Raw genomic sequence first — 17,268 nt, forward strand, 5'->3', positions numbered from 1 at the left:
GTGTTATAACCTTTCTGCCTAGAAATAACTCAGCAGGAGTTTTGCCCGTTGTATCATGTTTTGCGGTCCTAAGGGCGAAAGCAAATTCATTGACATAGTTATCCCAGCTTTTATGAAAATTTTTAACATAACTACGGATAATTTTCACTATATTTCTGTTGACCCGTTCCGCTATATTTGATTGCGGCCGATACGGGACCATTTTTAAATGACGTATGCCCAGTTTTTGGCACATGTCTTCAAATATATTACTTCAAATATATTACTTCAAATATATTACTTGAGGACCATTATCCGATATAACTTTTAGGGGCGCCCCGTATTTTAAAATATATTTATTTAAAATAGAATCGGTAACTAATTTCGCGGAGGCTCGTTTTAAGGGAACAATTTCGGTCCATTTACTAAAATGATCAACTATAACAAGGAGATAGCGACTTTTGTTTAACTGACTTTTTGGGAAAGGGCCCAATAAATCGATGCCGATTATTTCATTTGGAAATTCGGATTTAATACTATTTAGAAACCCGGGCGGGCGGAAATTAATATAATTAACGGCTTGACATGTTGGGCAGGACTGGACATACGCCCTTGTTAACTTTTGCAGATTAAAGTAGACTGCCTCGCGTACGCGTTGGATAGTTTTTCGAATACCAGCATGAGAAGCTAAAGGGCTGTCATGGAGCTCTTGCAGGATATTTAATCTAAGACTAGCTGGGATAACAGGTCGAAATTCGTTGTTGGAATTCGCAGTTTTTGTATAAAATAATAGACCATCTATTAGTTCGTAATGGGCCGCCCTATTTCTTATCGCCACAATATCTTGGTGGCTAAAATTTTCAGGATCCTTCAAATACTCATAAATACTTCCAAACTCAGGATCCTTACCCACTTCGGTTATTACAGTTTCTCGGGAATTTATTGTACATGCTGTGAGCATTGCCACCTTTAAGGTATTACCTTGTTCGTCTATTTTAATTCTTGATAGGGCATCTGCTACGATATTTTCCTTTCCGGGGGTATGCTTGATTACCAGATTATATTCTTGCAGCTTGAGTGCCCATCTTATTAACCTTGGGGATAAATTTTTGCCTGAGTACAATCTAGTTACCGCCGCATGATCAGAGTACACTGTTATTGGCGCCTTTCCAAAATAGACTCGGAACTTTTGCACTGGTAACAGAACTGCAAGTGCCTCTCTCTCGGTCGCGGAATAGTTTCTTTGTGTTTGATTTAAAGTTCGGCTAAAAAATGCCACGGGCTGCTGATTTTGCGAAAGTACCGCTCCTACCGCATAATCCGAAGCATCCGCTGAAATTTCTAAATTCTCATCCTTTTCAGGAAATTTCAACACAGGGGCTTGCGTTAATGCTTGTTTTAATTTTTCGAAAGCACTATTGGCTTCGGTCGTCCACTAGAATCTTGCCTTTTTCCTTTTTAATTTTAACAATGGCTAGCTGCAAAATCTTTTATAAAGGACCTATAATATGAACAAAGTCCTAGAAAAGAAGAGAGCTTCTTTGCCGTGTTTGGAGTCGGATACTTTTGTACAGCGTTTATTTTTGATTCGTCTGTCTCTATTCCTTTCTGAGTTATCTTGTAACCTAAATATTTTAATTCAGGGGCTGCAAATTTGCACTTTTCGACATTAACTTTTAGACCGGCCTCATTTAATAAAGAAAACACCTGTCTTAAATCCTGTACATGTTGGTCGAGATTATCACTAGTAATAATGATATCGTCTAAATAGATAAATGTGGACTTTCCAAGAACAGGTCTTAACACAATGTCCATGCATCGCTGAAATGTTGCCGGGGCCCCTGAAAGGCCAAACGGCATACGCGAAAATGCATAAGTGCCACACTTGGTTATAAAAGCAGTCTTAGGCACGTCCTCAGGCCTAAGCCCTATTTGAAAATAACCAGTCGTTAAGTCTAAAGTCGTCATAAATTTGGTTGATTTTATGTTCCTTAGAATTTCTTCAAAGATCGGTAACGGATATACCGGATATTTAGTTATGGAGTTTAATTTACGGTAATCAATAGCGAATTTCCACCTTTTTGGATGCGCCAAAGGATAGTCATTATTTTTCTTACATAAAACCACCGGGCTAGCATAACTACTTGAGATGGGCGTTATGATCTTTTTACGTAGCATATCGGTAATATGCCATTCTATAATTTTTTTCCTTATTCTTATCATACCGGTATGGTTTTTGATGAACTGGCATTGAATCTCCGGTGTCAATACTATGGTTAGTAACCTGAGTAAATCCTGGAATATCACTAAATAACGAAGCAAATTCACTTACCACTTGTCGGATTCTTCCTTGCTCGTCATTAGGCAGGTGGTCAAGATTTACCATCAGCGGTTCAGCCTTTTCTGCACGAACTGGTTTCATTGTCAGCTTAAGGGACGCTTCATTAAAATCCAGTGTTGCTTGTGTGTCTGAAAGAAAATCTATTCCTAAGATTATATGTGCTTGCAGATTCTTTACTATAAAAAACATCACCTTTACTTGTTCGTCCTTGATACGGACATACAGCGGTACTTTACCTATACACTTACATTTTTCTCCTTGCGCCGCTAACACTGTCGTATTATCCGAATTATATATGCGGTATTTCCGAAAATACTTCCTAAAAAAAATCTTCTGCCACACAGGAACACTGCGCGGCCTTATCCAGGAGTGCGGTGGCCTGGATATTATTCACCAACACTTCAATCTTCGGAAGAGTCAAATTTTTCACCATTACTGTATTTAACTTGTAGGAAGAGGGGTTTTCGTGGCCTTCGGATTTCCGCACCCTCTCGTCAGCAGAAATCCGTTTTAGTTTAAATTATTTTTCCTTTCGGTGCTTTCCTTCTTTGTCCACTGGCCTTGAGACTTTTTTCCTGGGTTGCTATTGAACTGTCGACGTTCGCCGGCTGTTTTTGAATGCTCGGGTTTCCTTGCCCACTGATTCGCTTTTTCTCCGTAGCCATGTGCTTGAGTTTGCTGTAGTCTTGGCGTACCAAATTGGTTTCGCTGTTGATATTGGCGTCTTCTTTCGACGTCCGCCGTTCTTCTACTTTCAAACTGGATTGCTAGCTCAAATAATTTTTCCAGTGTAGTCGGATTTCTCAATTCAATAAAGTCTTGCACTTGGGGTAGTAACCTCGGCAAAATCACTTGAATTATTTCAGGATCCGGACGGTTTCCATACAAGAGCTTGAAAACGTGAATTTTTCTTAAAATAAAGCTCGAGATGTTTTCCATTCTTTGTTGATATATACTGAAAAGTTCTGTTTCTAATTTCGCACGATCCCTTACAACAGGGAAGGCTTTTAGTAGGGCAGTCTTGAAATTCTCGTAAGTATAGGTGGGACTTCCTGCTTGACCCAAGAGACTTCTGCCGATACATTTGAACCAGTTAAGCGCTTGGCCCCTCAAAGCGCTGGTAGCTAAGGTAACTTTTTGAAACTCGTGCACGGGGTAGAGCATGAAGTGGTCATCCAATTTTTCCAAAAAACTGGTTACCTGTGAGTTTCCATTAAACGTTGCTTCTGGTTTCATCGAAGCGCGCATGGTCTGGACAATATACCCAAATCCTTCCTGGGCGGCAGCTGGCATTTCTGGATTCTGAGCTGTTTCTGCAGGCAGCACAGGTTCTTCTTGAAACTCGGCCATGGTTATTCTTCGTCGGGCGCCACTATCAGGTTCAATGTTTCTTCTAACCTTCTTCGGAAACATTCAATGACCTGACTAGAACAGAGAGCTTACTAAAGCTATGTTCACTAATTGTAGTAAATAGACAGGATACAGACGAAGGGTATACAAAACCATTTATTTTTTCTTTATATACAATGACTTCCGTACTTCGGAATACAATGACCCTCCACTCGGGGTCTAACTTAAAAGATATCAAAATAAAACTAAACTCTAATTTAACTTTAGAATAAGATTGGCCTTATAATAACAGAAAGCGTATGTAGCACAGAGACTGTGAACACTACAATACGTTTAATTTATCAAGAGGATTAAAACCTCTGGCCTGGAAGGCAAAGTAGCAACTGCGTAACTTCTAAGGTAAGCGGCCTGCTTCGAACTCACGGCTTCCTCTCTTCTGCTTGGCAAAAAGGCCACACTTAAATACTTGGCGTTCGCCAGACAACTTTGCATAAACTCCTTCACGCTTATAATTCTGGCCGGAAGTAGAAAATAAGAAGTGATAGTAAAGATTTAAAATAAAATAAACGTTAGTAAAACTTAAGATCCTTACAATTTTATGGCTAATAATTTGATTTGGTGTGGAGGAAAAGGATTATTTTATTTGTGTAATGTCTTTCTGAGAGGAAACAGAATTAAAAGTTATGAAACATGAATATTTATAGCAAGCAAGGAGATTTTGAGGGTAATTTGCCATCTTAAATTAGTAAAAAATAAATAATGGGTTTTTCTTCACAAGCTTTCAATACCTTGCAAAATATTAGAGTTCAGGCAAGATGTTGTAGATATAAACTAAATTAGTTTTAAAAGTTCCCATAATCTCAGATTACTTTATCGTGTAATAGTTCAAGTGTTTTAGTTGCTTTAATGAGCAATTGCATAAAATTTTCAAGCTAAGTTCATTAAATTTAATTTACAAATGAAACTGAAACATAAACATAAATAAAAAAGTAGGCTAAAAGTAAATTACAAGCATTCTGGAAATTCTAAACTGAATATAAGTCTAGAATGCAACAAAATTCACCTACTTACAAAACTATTTTTCTCTCTAAAAATGCTATTTAATATATTGAAACCAATACAATTAATAGAATTCAAAGAAAAAAATTACTACAGCACAGCATGTTATGTTAGACTTAATCAAAGTACAATTTCTTCCTCGACTCTCTCTCACATACATAAATAAGTATGTTAAGTACATGATACTGAAATTGAAAATAGAGCATCACTTACTTTCTGAATAGTGCATAGACTCTTCTGGATTGGGCTGAAGTGGCTTTTTTGACGACTTTCGCTTGTAAACATTTTTTTGTAAGTGAGAAGGGAAATTAAATAACGTTGGAATTGCTGTGGCCTTTAACCAGGTGCCTCCAAACTTTGTTCTATCGAAGCAGTCTGATGTAAAATGTTTCGAACATAACTTTGAATACTTGGTTACTCTAAAGTTTTCCCGCCGCAGTTGTACTTCCCATTGTTTTTGCCTTTCTGGATCTTTAGAGAAACTATAAATGAAAAAAAAAAAAAAAACTTAATTGTACTAAAGTAGCAAATGAAGTATTAAATTACACACATATATGTATTCCAGGTCATACAGGTATACTGCAGAAGAATGGTAATTTTTCAGAATCATTTAAGAATTCTTTAAGTACATGCTGAAAAATATCATGAAATTTTAAAAGTGTAGTAATTTTTCATTGGAAAGAAATGTAAATATACCTACAAATAGAGTCAAAACAATAATATAATTGTCTGTATATGGGGATGGCATTTTTCCCTTTAGCCTTTTATTACATTGTAAGGATCTTAAGTTTTACTAACGTTTATTTTATTTTAAATCTTTACTATCACTTCTTATTTTCTACTTCCGGCCAGAATTATAAGCGTGAAGGAGTTTATGCAAAGTTGTCTGGCGAACGCCAAGTATTTAAGTGTGGCCTTTTTGCCAAGCAGAAGAGAGGAAGCCGTGAGTTCGAAGCAGGCCGCTTACCTTAGAAGTTACGCAGTTGCTACTTTGCCTTCCAGGCCAGAGGTTTTAATCCTCTTGATAAATTAAACGTATTGTAGTGTTCACAGTCTCTGTGCTACATACGCTTCCTGTTATTATAAGGCCAATCTTATTCTAAAGTTAAATTAGAGTTTAGTTTTATTTTGATATCTTTTAAGTTAGACCCCGAGTGGAGGGTCATTGTATTCCGAAGTACGGAAGTCATTGTATATAAAGAAAAAAATAAAGGGTTTTGTATACCCTTCGTCTGTATCCTGTCTACTTACTACAATTAGTGAACATAGCTTTAGTAAGCTCTCTGTTCTAGTCAGGTCATTGTATGTTTCCGAAGAAGGTAAGAAGAAACATTGAACCTGATAGTGGCGCCCGACGAAGAATAACCATGGCCGAGTTTCAAGAAGAACCTGTGCTGCCTGCAGAAACAGCTCAGAATCCAGAAATGCCAGCTGCCGCCCTGGAAGGATTTGGGTATATTGTCCAGACCATGCGCGCTTCGATGAAACCAGAAGCAACGTTTAATGGAAACTCACAGGTAACCAGTTTTTTGGAAAAATTGGATGACCACTTCATGCTCTACCCCGTGCACGAGTTTCAAAAAGTTACCTTAGCTACCAGCGCTTTGAGGGGCCAAGCGCTTAACTGGTTCAAATGTATCGGCAGAAGTCTCTTGGGTCAAGCAGGAAGTCCCACCTATACCTACGAAAATTTCAAGACTGCCCTACTAAAAGCCTTCCCTGTTGTAAGGGATCGTGCGAAATTAGAAACAGAACTTTTCAGTATATATCAACAAAGAATGGAAAACCTCTCCAGGTTTATTTTAAGAAAAATTCACGTTTTCAAGCTCTTGTATGGAAACCGTCCGGATCCTGAAATAATTCAAGTGATTTTGCCGAGGTTACTACCCCAAGTGCAAGACTTTATTGAATTGAGAAATCCGACTACACTGGAAAAATTATTTGAGCTAGCAATCCAGTTTGAAAGTAGAAGAACGGCGGACGTCGAAAGAAGACGCCAATATCAACAGCGAAACCAATTTGGTACGCCAAGACTACAGCAAACTCAAGCACATGGCTACGGAGAAAAAGCGAATCAGTGGGCAAGGAAACCCGAGCATTCAAAAACAGCCGGCGAACGTCGACAGTTCAATAGCAACCCAGGAAAAAAGTCTCAAGGCCAGTGGAGAAAGAAGGAAAGCACCGAAAGAAAAAATAATTTAAACTAAAACGGATTTCTGCTGACGAGAGGGTGCGGAAATCCGAAGGCCACGAAAACCCCTCTTCCTACAAGTTAAATACAGTAATGGTGAAAAATTTAACTCTTCCGAAGATTGAAGTCTTGGTAAATAATATCCCGGCCACCGCACTCCTGGATACCGGCGCGCAGTGTTCCTGTGTGGCAGAAGTCTTTTTTAGAAAGTATTTTCGCAAATACCGCATATATAATGCGGATAATACAACAGTATTAGCGGCGCAAGGAGAACAATGTAAGTGCGTAGGTAAAGTACCTTTGTACATCCGTATCAAGGACGAACAAGTAAAGGTGATGTTTTTTATAGTAAAGAATTTGCAAGCACACTTAATACTAGGAATAGACTTTCTTTCAGACGCACAAGCTACACTGGATTTTAATGAAGCGTCTCTTAAGCTGACGATGCAACCAGTGTGTGTAGAAAAGGTTGAACCGCCAAGGGTAAATCTCGACCACCTGCCTAATGACGAGCAAGATAGAATCCGACAAGTGGTAAGTGAATTTGCTTCCTTATTTAGTGATATTCCAGGATTTACCCAGGTTACTAACCATAGTATTGACACCGGAGATGCATTGCCGGTTCGTCAAAAACCATACCGGTATGATAAGAATAAGGAAAAAATTATAGAATGGCATATTACCGATATGCTACGTAAAAAGATCGTAACGCCTATCTCAAGTAGTTATGCTAGTCCGGTGGTTTTATGTAAGAAAAATAATGATTATCCTTTGGAGCATCCAAAAAGGTGGAGATTCGCTATTGATTACCGTAAATTAAATTCCATAACGAAATATCCGGTATATCCGTTACCGATTATAGAAGAAATTTTAAGGAACATAAAATCAACCAAATTTATGACAACTTTAGACTTAACGAATGGTTATTTTCAAATAGGGATCAAGCCTGAGGACGTGCCTAAGACTGCTTTTATAACCAAGTCTGGCACTTATGCATTTTTGCGAATGCCGTTTGGCCTTTCAGGCGCCCCAGCAACATTTCAGCGATGCATGGACATTGTGTTAAGACCTGTTCTCGGAAAGTCCACATTTATCTATTTAGACGATATCATTATTACTAGTGATAATCTAGACCAACATGTACAGGATTTAAGACAGGTGTTTTCTTTATTAAATGAGGCCGGTCTAAAAGTTAATGTCGAAAAATGCAAATTTGCAGCCCCTGAATTAAAATATTTAGGTTACAAAATATCGCAAAAAGGGATCGAGACAGATGAATCAAAAATAATCGCTGTACAAAAGTATCCGACTCCAAACACGGCAAAGAAGCTCTCTTCTTTTCTAGGACTTTGTTCATATTATAGGTCCTTTATAAAAGATTTTGCGGCTATCGCTGAGCCATTGTTAAAATTAAAAAGGAAAAAGGCAAGATTCTCGTGGACGGCCGAAGCCAATAGTGCTTTCGAAAAATTAAAACAAGCATTAACGCAAGCCCCTGTGTTGAAATTTCCTGAAAAGGATGAAAATTTAGAAATTTCAGCGGATGCTTCGGATTATGCGGTAGGAGCGGTACTTTAGCAAAATCAGCAGCCAGTAGCATTTTTTAGCCGAACTTTAAATCAAACACAAAGAAACTATTCCGCGACCGAGAGAGAGGCACTTGCAGTTCTGTTAGCAGTGCAAAAGTTCCGAGTCTATTTTGGAAAGGCGCCGATAACAGTATATTCTGATCATGCGGCGGTAACTAGATTGTACTCTGGAAAAAATTTATCCCCAAGGTTAATAAGATGGGCACTCAAGCTGCAAGAATATAATCTGGTAATCAAGCATACCCCCGGAAAGGAAAATATCGTAGCAGATGCCCTGTCACGAATTAAATTAGACGAACAGGGTAATACCGTAAAAGTTGCAATGCTGACAGCGTGTACAATAAATTCCCGAGAAACTGTAATAACCGAACTGGGTAAGGATCCTGAGTTTGGAAGTATTTATGAGTATTTGAAGGATCCTGAAAATTTTAGCCACCAAGATATTGTGGCGATAAGAAATAGGGCGGCCCATTACGAACTAATAGATGGTCTATTATTTTATACAAAAACTACGAATTCCAACAACGAATTTCGACCTGTTATCCCAGCTAGTCTTAGATTAAATATCCTGCAAGAGCTCCATGACAGCCCTTTAGCTTCTCATGCTGGTATTCGAAAAACTACTCAACGCGTACGCGAGGCAGTCTACTTTCCTGAACTGCAAAAGTTAACAAGGGCGTATGTCCAGTCCTGCCCAACATGTCAAGCCGTTAATTATATTAATTTCCGCCCGGCCGGGTTTCTAAATAGTATTAAATCCGAATTTCCAAATGAAATAATCGGCATCGATTTATTGGGCCCTTTCCCAAAAAGTCAGTTAAACAAAAGTCGCTATCTCCTTGTTATAGTTGATCATTTTAGTAAATGGACCGAAATTGTTCCCTTAAAACGAGCCTCCGCGAAATTAGTTACCGATTCTATTTTAAATAAATATATTTTAAAATACGGGGCGCCCCTAAAAGTTATATCGGATAATGGTCCTCAATTTGTAAGTAATATATTTGAAGACATGTGCCAAAAACTGGGCATACGTCATTTAAAAATGGTCCCGTATCGGCCGCAATCAAATATAGCGGAACGGGTCAACAGAAATATAGTGAAAATTATCCGTAGTTATGTTAAAAATTTTCATAAAAGCTGGGATAACTATGTCAATGAATTTGCTTTCGCCCTTAGGACCGCAAAACATGATACAACGGGAAAAACTCCTGCTGAGTTATTTCTAGGCAGAAAGATTATAACACCGTTAGATAAACTATTTTATGTGCAACAAAGAGCCCCAGAATTTAAAATGGGTGATATAGAAAAACTAATAAAAGAAGCAAAAAAGAATACAGAAGTAGCACAGAGAAAACAGAAACTCTATTATGACTTGAAACGACGGGGAGTAACTTATAAAGTAGGGGATGAAGTTTTAAAAATTAAGCATTCACTTTCTTCAGCACCAGAAGATAAAACTGCCAAATTTTTCCCACGCTTTGAAGGACCATATGTTATAGAAAAAATAACTCACGCTGTTGTAGTATTAAAGGCAAGAAATGGTGAAACCTGTTCCGCAAACATTGACCAGATAAAACCATTCTATGACCGTAATAAAATGCAAATCTTTTCAGATCTTTTGCAGGATCCGGTACGGCAGACACCGCAGGTACAAGTTCCAGAGGTGGGAAAACGACAAGTACAAGGGCAAGCCAATGAGAGACAGAAGCAAGTAAAAAGAAAATTGCCCCGCGGAAAAATTGAAGGTACAAAGAAAAAGAAGCCGTTCCACCGTCCAAAAAACAGAGTTCACGAACACCCCCAGAATGAAGAAGGGAGAAGGCCGACGTATGTGGAAAAGACCGGGAGAAAGGACGGCAACTATAACCCGGCTGTGAAACGGAAGATTGACTCATCCGACAGAACTCTCCGCAGCAAAAGTCGCCGAACTGCGGAAGGGCCATCAGCGGCGGAGGAAAAAGTACAAGAAAAATTTGAACGGCCAACAACGAGGTCCAAGCAGGATCACGACAGAAGTTTCCCGGTTCCACCAAGACCAGCTGCCTTCAAACGGCCAAGACCACAAGCAGAGGACAGAAGGAAGATGTTCAAGGGTGGCCGTAGTGGTGAAAAACGGAAGCTTCCAGAGGAAAGCACTGAAGGGCGAGCCCGTACAAGAAGGAGGATCAACCAAGCTACGGTTTGCAGCACCTTTAAAGACTGGGCCCAGAAAAGGATGTCTGAATATTACAAAGATAAGTAAAATTTTATGTTACTTTACAAACTTAAGTTAATCTTTCATTCTTACTGCAAGTGGCAGATTTGAAGAAGTTTTACCTCATGCGAGGTCTACCTTTATCGCCAAAAGGGCGAGAAATGAGTTGTGACCGATTTTCTTATTATGTTTTTCAATTACTCGCGCGTAAAACTAAAGTTGATGTATAATAGCGTTGTATAAAGACTTAAATTGTATAAATTTTATTTAAAACATTCTAACAAGAAAGAAGTTTTAGTCTGAAAGACTTTTTGAAATGTAGTATTATTTCAATGTAGAAAGAATTGGCACTTGCTTTGAAAAGAATAGAAGTTAACAATGTACTACTAATGTATGTTTTCAAATGTGTAAAATTAACGGCATCTTGATATGTTCTTGTATACATGTGAACTGTTATTTTGAATGTTTAGAAATACCGTGATATGGTAAAAGTGAAAGTAATGTTAAAAAATTTGTTATTCGTGTGACTGTAAAGATTAAATCATGCTGAATATGTGTTAAAGGTTGAATGATGTAGTTAGGCTCTCTGACGCTACACTTTAGAGTTAGCCACTTTCAGAATAGTACCTCAGGGTCTAGAGTTGAAATTAGGGTGTGTTAAGAGGTCTCGTATGTTGAATTTTAACACGTTAGTGTTTTGATTGTAGGAGGAAGTGTTGAACACATAGACAGAAACACATTCGTGTTTGGTGTTTTTACAACACATGTCAGAGAGCACGGGGAGAGATAATTAAAATAGTCATGAATGAAATAAGAATGTTAAGAAAAGTATATTCTATATGTTATTTGCAATGTCATTCTGTAACATTTCATTAAACTAGTTTTCCTTCCAGATCTCTGGAAGGAACCAGAATTGAATAAAGCTCCTGTTTTGATGCAGTACAGATGAAAAAGAAAAAAGATTGTTGTATATTCCGGGAGCTGCTATTGTAACAAATTTCTTTCTTTTAAATTTTTCTAGTTTCTAGCGAAGCATTTTTTGTTAAAGGTTGGCCTCGCGTTAGTTTCTAGAGCTAAAAGTTTTCAACAAGGTCGTTTTAGACCTCAGTTTCAAACTAATTAACTCTGGCGGGAAGTATGTAAGGATCTTAAGTTTTACTAACGTTTATTTTATTTTAAATCTTTACTATCACTTCTTATTTTCTACTTCCGGCCAGAATTATAAGCGTGAAGGAGTTTATGCAAAGTTGTCTGGCGAACGCCAAGTATTTAAGTGTGGCCTTTTTGCCAAGCAGAAGAGAGGAAGCCGTGAGTTCGAAGCAGGCCGCTTACCTTAGAAGTTACGCAGTTGCTACTTTGCCTTCCAGGCCAGAGGTTTTAATCCTCTTGATAAATTAAACGTATTGTAGTGTTCACAGTCTCTGTGCTACATACGCTTCCTGTTATTATAAGGCCAATCTTATTCTAAAGTTAAATTAGAGTTTAGTTTTATTTTGATATCTTTTAAGTTAGACCCCGAGTGGAGGGTCATTGTATTCCGAAGTACGGAAGTCATTGTATATAAAGAAAAAAATAAAGGGTTTTGTATACCCTTCGTCTGTATCCTGTCTACTTACTACAATTAGTGAACATAGCTTTAGTAAGCTCTCTGTTCTAGTCAGGTCATTGTATGTTTCCGAAGAAGGTAAGAAGAAACATTGAACCTGATAACATGAGAATTCTTATTTCGTGATTCTGTATTGGAATGGAAATCAAAGGGTCCTTTTGGACCACCTTAAAGTTCTCTTAAAATTATTTTACAATAGTACGTACATTCAAAAACACAATTTGTAATACATCAAATTACAGGTCAAAAGGTGCCTTCTAGAGAAAAGAGGGTCAAGTGAAATTTAAAAGAAAATGAGTCACTTTCAAATTAGATTGTTAATGATGGGAAAAATTTGTGCTCAAGGCAATGTTGAAAAAAGTTAGTTTGATTTTGTCATCAACAATTCTTTCTTAATAAAAATCTATTAACATATAAAAACGGAAAAAACATATAAAATTCAATTATTTGTAAAGGATGAATCCAGTAAATAGTGTCACAGTATTTAATACATTTTGATGCTAATAATACATGCTGAAAATGTCATATACAGCGGCAATTTTCTTGTACAATATGGCTGAAAATTTCCAACCAATTCAACAGAGATAGTAAAACGACAGAAATACTGAAAATAAAATAATAAATCATGCAGTTTTAACTTACCTATGAAAGGTTACAGGTCCTCCTTTCACGAAACTTTCTTTACATCCATAGGTGCTGCAGCGAATAACCATTTTTACTTAAATTTTATGTGACCAAGCAGAGCAGCAGTCTTTCGTCCCATAGAAAGCAATGTAAAGTATTTCCGGACTTTCGGAATTCCCGCAGCAGTCACGTGACACTAATGTTGGAACCGGTTGAAGGTTGCAATAAGCTCTCTACCAGTATATTATCTCGTTGGTCTGTACAAGCTGTTACTAAAATCAAAATTTTCACCAAAAGCACTAGATGACCGATAGAGATGCAAAGTTCACTTTTTAAAGTTCTCTGAAAGACTTGAGAGGGAAATTCTCTGTCTTGTTTCCGTTTTCTAATTGAATAAAGGGTAGCTGCACAATTGAGGAATATCCACTGTCGTAAAAACCGCAAAGAAGCTCTTTGTTCGTAAGGGGGGGTCCTGGGGGGGAAGGGGAACGTTGTAGATTTCTTCCTTGTGGGGATTGATGCGGTGGGATTTCCTCCAGGGTAGAAAGCAAAAAATAACCCAAATACTATATTTTCTGAATTATTTGACGGAGAATCTTTTAATTTAGAAATCCTTAATCGTCATTTTCCGCTGATTGTTGTCATCTTTTTTTTCATGAAAAATGAGCTGTAAAAACTGGAGAAACTGCCTGATGAAGAAACCACTAGTACCTTTTGTTATCACCAGCTTTTTTTATCTCTTTGGAGCTCTTTGTCGTAGTTAGCAATACGTTCAGGGATGAAACCGTACTTTTTCCTGCAGTTTCACAGATGACTCATCACACCACGTGCTAGCTAAATAATCTTACGTAATTAACGTAATAATAATCTGATCACTACGAAAATAGTTCCAAGGAATACCTGACACAGTTGCGCGTCCAATGATATAAATCTTGAGAGTAAATGATGGACTAAAAAGCCATGTTGTTCTTCCCTTGCATGAACAATGCCGAACACAATGGGCTCCCACGAGTAAACTAGAAATTAATTAATAACTTTTTACATATGGAGGATACAGGCTTAATCCGTATATCAAAACGCATGTCTTGGCTTCCTCAATAAGATGGTATGATTTACTCAACCTAATTATGAGGACTTATGCGAAAAATGGCGAATATTGAGGAGCTTGAAAACAGCGACGCACAACAGAGGCGCAGGTGCAGTGAAAAGAGAGCGAAAATCGCAGATTTCCGTTTCAGCAGAAATCCGTTTTAGTTTAAATTATTTTTCATTTCCGTGCTTTCCTTCTTTTTCCCCTGGATTGCTATTGAACTGTCGACGTTCGCCGGCTGTTTTTGAATGCTCGGGTTTCCTTGCCCACTGATTCGCTTTGCTTCCGTAGCTGTGTGTTTGAGTTTGCTGTAGTCTTGGCGCACCAAATTGGTTTCGCTGTTGATATTGGCGTCTTCTTTCGACGTCCGCCGTTCTTCTACTTTCAAACTGGATTGCTAGCTCAAATAACTTTTCCAGTGTAGTCGGATTTCTTAATTCAATAAAGTCTTGCACTTGGGGCAGTAACCTCGGCAAAACCACTTGAATTATTTCAGGATCCGGACGGTTTCCATACAAGAGTTTGAAGACGTGAATTTTTCTTAAAATAAAGCTTGAGAGATTTTCGATTCTTTGCTGATATATACTGAAAAGTTCCGTTTCTAATTTCGCACGATTCCTTACAACAGGGAAGGCTTTTAGTAGGGCAGTCTTGAAATTCTCGTAAGTATAGGTAGGACTTCCTGCTTGACCCAAGAGACTTCTGCCTATACATTTGAACATGTTAAGCGCTTGGCCCCTCAAAGCGCTGGTAGCTAAGGTAACTTTTTGAAATTCGTGCACGGGGTAGAGCATGAAGTGGTCATCCAATTTTTCCAAAAAACTGGTTACCGGTGAGTTTCCATTAAATGTTGCTTCTGGTTTCATCGAAGCGCGCATGGTCTGGACGATGTAACCAAATCCTTTCAGGGCGGCAGCTGGCATTTCTGGATTCTGAGCCGTTTCTGCAGGCAGCAGAGGTTCTTCTTGAAACTCGGCCATGGTTATTCTTCTTCGTTGGGCGCCACTATCGAGTTCAATGTTCCTTCTTACCTTCTTCGGGAACATGCAAGGACCTGACTCGGAACAGAGAGCTTACTGAAGCTATGTTCACTAATTGTGGGAAGTAGACAGGATACACAAGAAGGGTATACAAAACCCTTTATTTTCTCTATTTACAAAAACTTCCGTACTTCGGAATACACAAACCCGCTACTTGGGGTCTAACGTAAAAATATAAAAATAGAACTAAACTCTAATTTAACTTTAAAATAATAAACGTGGAAGATTGGCCTGATATTAACAGGAAGGCGTATGTAGTACAGATAACTGAGAAGACTACAATACGTTTAAAAGTTATCAAGAGGATTAAAACCTTTGGCCTGGAAGGCAACCAGCAACTGCGTAACTTCTAAGGTAGGCGGCCTGCTTCGACTCACTGCTTCCTCTCTCTCGCTTGGCAAAAAGCCACAACTTAAATACTTGCCGTTCGCCAGACAAACTTTGCATAAAAACCTTAACGCTTATAATTCCGGCCGGAAGTAGAAAATAAGAAGTGATAGTAAAGATTTAAAATAAAATAAACGTTAGTAAAACTTAAGATCCTTACAACCTTGCCGTACTCTAATTTTCTTAAAGCATCTATTTAAGTAATAATATTTATTACTTACATAACACGCACTATTTATAATTTTTATATATGTATATAGATTTTGATAGGAAGCACTACAACTTCTTTCGTTCGAAGTACTGCTACATCACTTTGGAGGTAGGAATTTGAAACTGTGTGATTACAGCTTTATTGGCAGCAAAAATCAAGGTAATTCCATGGTTTTTATATTCCATTTACAACTTTACAACATTTACAACTTATTACTTTTGGGGGTTTTACCACATTATAATACAGTTTTAGAAAGGGTTTTTTTAAACTTTATTTTAACTCTTTCATTTGATTTTGAGCGTACATAAAGCCCGTGTTAGGATTAACTCAACCGAGGTTCTTCAGATTGCAATGATTTGTTTTTACTGCACATCTTATTTGTGTTTTTCGAACCTAATTTGTAGAGACATTAGGTATTTTGGAAGCAGGAGAAGTAAAAAATGAGCAATCGCCTTCGCCAGGAATCAAACCGCCGACCTCAATACGCGCCCCGCGTGCAGACCACCACACCACGAAGGCATGCCAAAAAAAGTGGGAGAATTACCTTATAAAGTTCCATTATTTAGCAGGGCTTAATTTTTAAAAGTAGAAATGCCGGAGTTAAGTAGAAGACCGCCAAAGAGTAAATAAATAAATAAAATGACTGTTAAAATCATTATAAATTTAAAAATAAAATAGTTTTACTTAATTGATATTAATAATTAATATTTCTTAATTAGTATTTAATTTATAATTATAAGTCCAAAGGGGAAATTTGTCCCTGAAGTACTATTAATTTCCTGTTGGCATTTTGCGTCAATTAATGATAAACGTTGTTTCACTTTTCAGATTGTTGCCACCAAATATTACCAAATATTATATTATTATATTTAAAGAAATTAAATAATGAAGAATATGCATGAATGTATGTACGTTTCTCGCATTGTGGCAAAACAACGGTACGTAGAATCATCAAAATTTGAATAACATAATCTTCCATAGAATATGGGCATGTGGAAGCTCTAATTTGAATTTGAAATTTTTTTTATTATCGATTTCATAGTTTGTAACACTTCAACGAATTTTTGATTACCAAACTAAACGATTTAAAAGCGAGCGATGGCAATACTATGCGGGGGGGGGATTTATTTCCAGGGCGAGAGACTCTGTATCGGAAACTCTAAAGATATGCTCATTTTAAAATTATTTTGCGATATTGCTGTTGAATTTTATGGTTTGAGTACGTAGGACATGATATTTAACAAATAAAAGTAACACACAAAACGTTAATAAAACGCTCCTTAAGCGTAACTTAAAATCTTTCAGATTTTTGTGATTTTTTATTTAATTCATTCATAATTAATTTATTATTATTTATTAAAAAATTAAAAATTAAATTAATTAAACAATTAAAATAAAATAAAATATAAGGAGATAAATTAAAATTTAATAAGCTTACATAATTTTATTGCTAAAAATGAAATTTTTTAGATCAAATTTCTACTGAAATAATTTTTCGATTACATAAAAAAAGTGCCGAAGGCTCCGGTGCGCTCTGGCTGGAATTAGAATATGTCTAAGCATCGGCGCAATTTAAGCTCTGTTATTTAGTATTTAATTTATTAATT

The sequence above is a fragment of the Stegodyphus dumicola genome, chromosome 3 (assembly GCF_044657685.1).
Source record: "Stegodyphus dumicola isolate Sdum_Otavi_A_Nest chromosome 3, ASM4465768v1".
Classification (NCBI taxonomy): domain Eukaryota; kingdom Metazoa; phylum Arthropoda; class Arachnida; order Araneae; family Eresidae; genus Stegodyphus; species Stegodyphus dumicola.